We start from the raw sequence: 7,668 nt of genomic DNA on the forward strand, positions 1-7,668 counted from the left end.
GTCTGATGTAAGTCCAGCGATTGGCATTCGGTTTCCATGTTTGCCTGGTTGTGTGGAGTCTGACGTAAGCCCAACGATTGGCAGTCGGTTTCCTGTGTGTGTTTTGTTTCGGCGTGCGTGAGCCAAACTACGGTAGCTCTGATTCTCATTCCAGATGAGATACGTAGGCATAGGATGCGATATCCTAGCGAGCTCGTTCCCCTCTTCTCCCACCTGTGTTTCTTTCCAGTGTGTGTGTGCATTCTTTTGAGCAGTGTTTAGCAACCTTTCTCCTATTCTTCTGAGCGTGGATCCCGTCGAGTACGACGGACGTGAGGGGTGCTAATACCTTCCCCTTGCGTAACCGACTCCCGATCCCATCTCTCTTTGGTCGCGAGACCATGTCTTTTCCAGGTTTACTTCGAGCGTTTCCTTTCCCTCTTTTGGGATAAATAATGCACGGTGGCGGCTCTGTTTGTTTTGTTTTTTGCCCGCCGGTTGTTTTTCACGGATGCGACAGCTGGCGACTCTGCTGGGGACATAGAAGTTGACCTCTGGCTGGTCCATCTTCTCTAAGCGAGTCTCTCCTAGCGCTCTCTAGGATAGTTTAGGTTGCTTGTGCTGTTCTATTTATTACATTTATGATTATTGTACTGTGATTATTTGCATAAATGTTTGCATGCATCATACTATCATTGTGATGTCTTCTGTACAGGTGGTTTCTCTGATTTGGGGGGGGGGGTGTTCCGAGTGGGGCTAAAACCCAGGCCCGAGTATACACCTAGGATTAGTGTGGTCTCACGTTTCCTCACATGTTGGATCAGCATGTTGTTGCGACGTGACCTACCACAAGCCGGACGAGGTTCTTCTGAGTGAGCTCTTCCTTAGTGGGGTATTCCACTTTGGTTGGGTTATCTCTTTAGGGCTGTTGACTTCGGTGACCGTGCTTTCCCGGATCTTTGGTTTAGCCGATCTTAAGAGAGCTGCAACGGCACACCCGAAAGGGAAAACCCGTTGAGTATCTTTGCCCGATTGTAGAGACCATTATCCGCCTTAGGATGACCTGATTAGAATTCACCAGTGAGGGGAGGGTTAATTCTTGCAGATGCATGTTCTGATGGTGACTAATGGTTCAGTTGTTGATCAGAGTCCTATTTATAAGGCGGATTTATGGATATTTATCTCTGAGATGCCGGAGTTCTGTCCGTGGTATTTATCAGTGGGGATCCGTTTATTTCAGGATTCCCTGGTCTGGTTCAGAGGATTTGGTGGTTATCTGTTCAGAGGACTTTCTGATGATGATGGTGATGTATCCTTCAGTTCCGTTTATTTTGGAACCTCAAGTCAGATTTGTGGGTTGCTCAGTACCTCGGATGGTTGTGATCAGTTCAGAGGCCGTGATCCAGTATAAGGGTTGTTCAGATGATTTGGAGGATGGCACAGTGCATTGCATTCATACATCAGCATCATTCACATTTTGCATTTATCTGCATCTAACTCATGTTTATCCATATGCAGGGGACATTTTTGATTGAGATCCTGGTTGAGAGACTTCTTTGTTCCAGACATGAGGGCCGACTTGAAATACGATGTTGTTTACAGTTTCTTCGACCCAGAGATTGGGGTGTTGAGAGATATGATAGCATTGATTACACCTGACCATGTGGGGATGTTCCGTGAGGCATACGGTGGTATTCTGAAGTTGGTTTTCAGGCTCACAGACAGTGATAGGAGCGCCATTCATACTCTTCTCCAGTTCTATGACCCGGGCTTGAGATGCTTCGTGTTCCCGGATTACTTGTTGGGACCCTTGATGGAGGACTATGCTAGCATCCTGGGTATTCAGATCCGAGATCAGATTCCTTTCTTTGCCACTAAGGGGGAGCCTGATGTTTCTGAGATTTCTCGTGCTCTTTATTTGAGCCCAGAGGTGACCAAGGGGGGTTTGAAGGAGAAGGGAAAGCTGCCTGGTTTGCATCTGAGTTTCTTAGAGGCTAAAGCGAAGGAGCATGCTGTTGTGGGTAATTGGAGGACCGTCTGTGCCTTGATCGCTATGAGCATCTATGGGACCATCATGTTTCCTAACCAGAAGAACTTTGTGGATATTAATGTCATCCGGGTGTTTATGCAGAGGAATCCCATTCCTACTCTGGTTGGGGATGTCTACTACTCGGTCCATAATCGGAACGAGAAGCGGCGTGGGGGACTGATCCGATGTTGTGCTCAGCTGCTGTACAAGTGGTTTATGGGGTATTTGCCTTCCAGGGGTGCCTTTGCTTGTCTTGATCCTACTGTCAAGTGGTCAGTCAGGTTGATGGGTTTGCGAGCCACTGACATAGCTTGGACTCACAACGGTATGGCTGGACGAAACTTCATTTATAGTTGTGAGAGCTTTCCCAATGTGCCTCTTATAGGAGTTCAAGGTTGCATTAATTACAACCCGACGCTTCTTAGGAGACAAATGGGGTTTGCTATGGAGGTTCCTCCTCTCGAGTGTGAGATTCAGAAGTCTTTCTACTTCCCAGCTGAGGGTAATTTGTCACAATTGAGGCAAGTGTCTGGGGCATGGCGAAATATTCAGAGAAAAGGCAAGGTTCCTTTTGGCAAGGTTAACAGCGGGTCTCTTCCTCCATTTGATGATTGGCTTAGGAAGAGGATTGAGCTCACACATCTGCCATTTCCTGGAGGTGATCCTTGGTGTCCAGTGATTGAAGGGCCACGTTCTTTTGTCAGTATGGAAGAATTCCTTGAGATGAAGAAATCCAGAGATCAGCTGCAAGCAGAGAAGACTGAATTGGAGATGAGTGTTGCTAGGATTCAGATAGCCAATCAGGAGATCAAAGGGAGAATGGAAGATCAGGATAGGAGACATGCCATGGAAGTGAAGCGCTTTGAGATAGACACTGCCTATTACCGCAAGATCAGCCAAGCATTGGAGTCGTCCATAAAAGAGCACGACATCACCAAGGAGAGGTTGGCTAGAGCTTCGCAGGTCATTGAAGATGAGAAGAGGAGGCAAATCCTTGTGAGGGATCAGAGAGATGCCAGAGCCAAAATCATTGCTACAGAATGGGAAGCTGAGAGAGCGAAGATCGTTGCCGAGAAAGATCATTATCTTGCAGAGAGAGATCATTACTTCAGACAGATGAAGATTCACCAGAAGGAGATAGGGAGATTGCAACAGGAGAACACCGAGCTCAGATTCGCGGTGAAGTTTACCAAGATGGTTGATGATGCAGAGCCGTCTGTGGGACCTTCTTCAGTGTAGACATTTCTCATTTGTGTTGGATTACCGTCAGGCTTGTTGACGGAATTCACTAGCTTGTATTTTCTTTCTGATTCTGGAGAATTGTATGTGATTTGTATCAGCCTGATGTATGGCTTTTGCATTTGTAGTGCACTTTTGATATGCAATGGTTGTTTTCATTCAGTGATTGGTCTTCAAGCTTTATTTGCTTTCCTGTATGCACTCACATCGCACACACGTGGTTGGGTGGTATCTTTGCTAAATCATATATCTCTGCACTATATGATGAAATCAAATGGTGAATGTCAAAATATTGCTGCCGGATTATTATCTGTCTCGATGAAGCCAGGATCGAAAGACAGAGTGTTCCTCATATGGATAGACATTGCATTCATGCATAATCATAATAACTTGTCTTCTATTTTGCAGGTGTCGGTTTCTAACGTGCTTGGTTGTTACAGGAATCATTGCTCGTGCGCGTAGAGTCATTCCCTTGCACGCAACTCGTCCGCACAGATATTTTACAAGACGCAACACGCCTAGGCTGATGGATCTACCCAATACAGATTTTCTCGAGCTGAAGGAGAAGATGAATGAACTGATTAATATCATGCAAGGGTTTGCCATCGGGCAGAAAGCACTTGCTGATAAAGTGGAGAAGCTCGAGCGGGCTTCAGCTGCCAACAGTGGTGTCAACTTGGATGGTGTCTCTAACCATGGCCTTGGTGGTTCCAGGGATGGAGGAGATCTTGGGAAGAGGACAACTGTTGGTGTAGTGACTAACAATGCTGGGGGTTTCGGTGCTGCCACAAGCGGTAGACCAGGTCCGGTGGGTAACAATATGAAGGACAGTCTATTTCCTCCTTTCTTTGGGGCTGAGGAGGATAGAGAGGAGGACAGGGAAGCTGATTAATTCTCTATGTTGAATGAACCATTTGGTCAGTATGGTGTCCAGCCGCCAAATAAGGAGATTCAGTTGCTGGCAGAGAAGATCAGAGCTTTAGAGAGCCATGCTACTCTAGGATTTGTCAACATGTCAAACATGGGGCTGGTTGAGGGGATTGTGATCCCGCAAAAGTTCAAAGCGCCCGCGTTTGACAAGTACAATGGGAGTTCTTGCCCGGAAACTCACCTTCAGGCCTTCGTCCGTAAGATCTCTGCTTATACGATGGATCAGAAGCTGTGGATGTACATTTTCCAGGATAGTCTGTCTGGAGGATCCTTGGAATGGTACACTAAGCTGAAGTCTTCTGACATCAAGAGCTGGAAAGATCTTGGAGATGCATTCTTTAAACAATACCAGTTCAACGCTGATATGGCTCCTAGTCGTACCCAGCTGCAGGGTATGTCTCAGAAGCCTAATGAGGGGTTTGAAGAATATGCCCAGAGATGGAGGGAGTTGGCTGCCAGGGTCCAACCTCCATTGGTGGATAGAGAGATTTCAGATCTGTTCATGGGTACCCTTCAGGGGACATTTGCTGAAAGGATGGTTGGTTGCCCGGTTACTAACTTCGCTGATATTGTGGTGGCCGGAGAGAGGATTGAAAGTTGGTTGAAGCTGGGGAAAATCCAGGGTAATGCTTTGTCATCTGGATCGAAGAAGCCCTTTGGAAATGGTCAGAGGAAGAAGGAGGGTGATACCAGTGCAGTGTATACCCAAAAAGGACAGAGTAGGGATCGTTACTACCAGCACACTGCTGCGGTAACCATTCCTACTGATAATCAGCCTGCACAACAGCAGCAGCAACAACCACAACAGCAACGGCAACCGTTTCAACAGAGACCGCAGAGGGCCCGGTATCAGGTGCGAGGGCGAATGAATGATCGTCAATTCGATAGACCCCCTGTGACCTATTCATTCTTGTTGAAGAAGTTGAAGGACTTGGGGTTGGTCTAGCTGAGAACTTTGGCTCCGTTGAGACCTGATCAGAGGCCAGCCAGTTTTGATGAGAATGCCAAGTGTGAGTTTCACTCGGGTGCACCTGGACACAACATAGAAAATTGCAAAGCTTTTAAGCATGCGGTCTAGGACTAAGTGGATTCCAAGGCAATCAATTTTGCACCGTCTCCAAATGTGAATGCTAATCCCATGCCCGCGCATGGTCAAATGGGGGTGAATGCAATCTCTGAAGAGGGCAGAATTGGGCTGTTGAATGTTGGTCAGTTGAAGACTCCCTTGGCTGAGGTCAAGAGGTTATTGTTGAAGAAGGGGGTCTTCCCGGGCTGTAATGACTGTTGTGATGCGTGCACTATTGCTGTCAATGGGTGTATATCCTTGAGGGAGGCTGTCCAGAGGTTGATGGATGAGGGAAGCCTCAGATTTGAGAAGGTGGATTTGGGGAAGGAAGATGTCACTACCATAACCATCTATTTTGACCCGGTTGATTTGTCAACGCTTGTCGATGCGGCTCCAATTACTATCACGGTACCTGGGCCGATTCCTTATGACAAAGATGACGCCGTGCCGTGGCATTATGGTGGAGAAGTTTACTGTAATGGGGAGAAGTTGGAGGATCAAACTGCGGATGAAACCACTGTTTCAAAGGTGGATAATACCGGGCCCAGTGGTTTCACTCGTAGTGGAAGGTTATTTTCCCCTGATGCTTTGAGAAGTGGAGAAGGAGAAAAAGAAAAGAAAGAAAAGGCCGAGGCTTTAGCCAGGGCAAGAGGAAAACAAGTGGTAAATGAGGGTACTCCCGTAGTGACACCAGCGCCTGGTGGGTCAGAGAAAGAACTTGATGATGAAGCTGAAGAATTCCTGAGAATCATCAAGAAGTCAGAGTACAAACTTGTTGACCATCTGCAGCAGACCCCATCCAAGATCTCAATCTTGTCGTTGTTGCTAAGCTCCGAGGGGCATAAAGAGGCTTTATTGAGAATTCTGAAGAGAGCCTATGTTCCTCAAGAGATAACAATCAATCAGTTAGAGACTGTGGTGTCGAATGTCAATGCCAGTCATGGGCTGGGTTTCACTGATATGGATTTAACTGTGGATGGGAGGAATCATAATCGGGCTTTACACATTGCAATGGAATATAAAGGAGCCGTGCTCTCGCACGTGTTGGTTGATACCGGCTCCTCTTTAAATGTGTTGCCAAAGAAAGCCCTGGCGAAGTTGGATTGTGATGGTTTAGTGCTAAGGCCCACTGACCTGATAGTGAGAGCCTTCGATGGTTCGAAGCGGGCGGTGTTTGGAGAAGTGGAGCTCCTGGTGAAGATCGGGCCTGAGGTGTTCAAGTCGGTATTTTATGTCATGGATATTCAGCTGGCATACAGTTACCTGTTGGGTCGCCCATGGATTCATGCTGCTGGGGCAGTGACTTCGACTTTGCACCAAAAGCTGAAGTATATCTGGAACGGGCAGGTCGTCACAGTCTGCGGAGAGGAGGACATCTTCGTCAGCCATTTGTCATCGTTCAAGTACGTGGAAATGGACGGTGAGATATGGGAAACGCCAAGTCAAGCATTCGAAACTGTCAAGGTGGAGAATGCTCTTTTTGCCAAAGAAGAGGAGAAACCGTCCATTTCTTCGTATAAGCAGGCCGCTGAGGTGGTGAAGAGTGGGGAAGCTCCTGGTTGGGGGAAGATGATGGACATTGCCGCCAAGAAATACCGATTCGGGGTTGGTTATCAGCCGGGCCGAGGCTCGTCTGGACAAGGTAGAGGACGTCGTCCGTCATTCACATTCACCAGTGCTGGAATGCTGGATCCAGATCACATTTGTATGGTGGGTGAAGAAGTTGACAGTGACTGTGAGATTGATCGATGGATAAAGCCGTGCGTACCAGGGATGGAAGTCCAGAACTGGAAGGCCGAACAGATCATCACTGTCACTTTACTTGAAGAGTAATATTTTCTGTTTTCAATTTTATCTGCATGAAAGCCATACGTTTTGCCCGAAAGATAATGGTTCATTGTAAGGGCCACCTCATGTTTCATTTTGCAATTTCTTGCATCATAAATAAAAGGATGTTTTTCAATTAAAAGCGGTGTTCCCTGTTTTTCATTTATTTTTGCAGTTTAAAAACAAAAATAAAAATGGCAATGTTTTCATTTTCCTTTTCAATTTGTCTCGCTCCGGTTCTAAAGCAATGCATGAATCAACATTCATGCAGATGCGATCATTCGCCGGATCTCATTGATAACAATCATGTTACACCCTCATATGACTTCGACAATCCGATCTATCATGCCGAAGAAGAAGGCGAAGAAGATTGCGAACTGCCGGAGGAATTAGCCAGGTTATTGAAACAAGAGGAGAAGGTGATTCAGCCGCACGAGGAGCAAGTTGAGATAGTGAATCTGGGTACCGACGAGGTCAGAAAGGAAGTGAAAATCGGGGCCGCTTTGGAGGAAAGTGTTAAGAGCAGAATGGTGGCATTGTTGAAAGAGTATGTCGACATCTTTGCCTGGTCTTATCAAGATATGCCAGGGTTGGATAC

This window comes from Lathyrus oleraceus, chromosome 5, assembly GCF_024323335.1.
Source record: "Lathyrus oleraceus cultivar Zhongwan6 chromosome 5, CAAS_Psat_ZW6_1.0, whole genome shotgun sequence".
Taxonomy (NCBI): domain Eukaryota; kingdom Viridiplantae; phylum Streptophyta; class Magnoliopsida; order Fabales; family Fabaceae; genus Lathyrus; species Lathyrus oleraceus.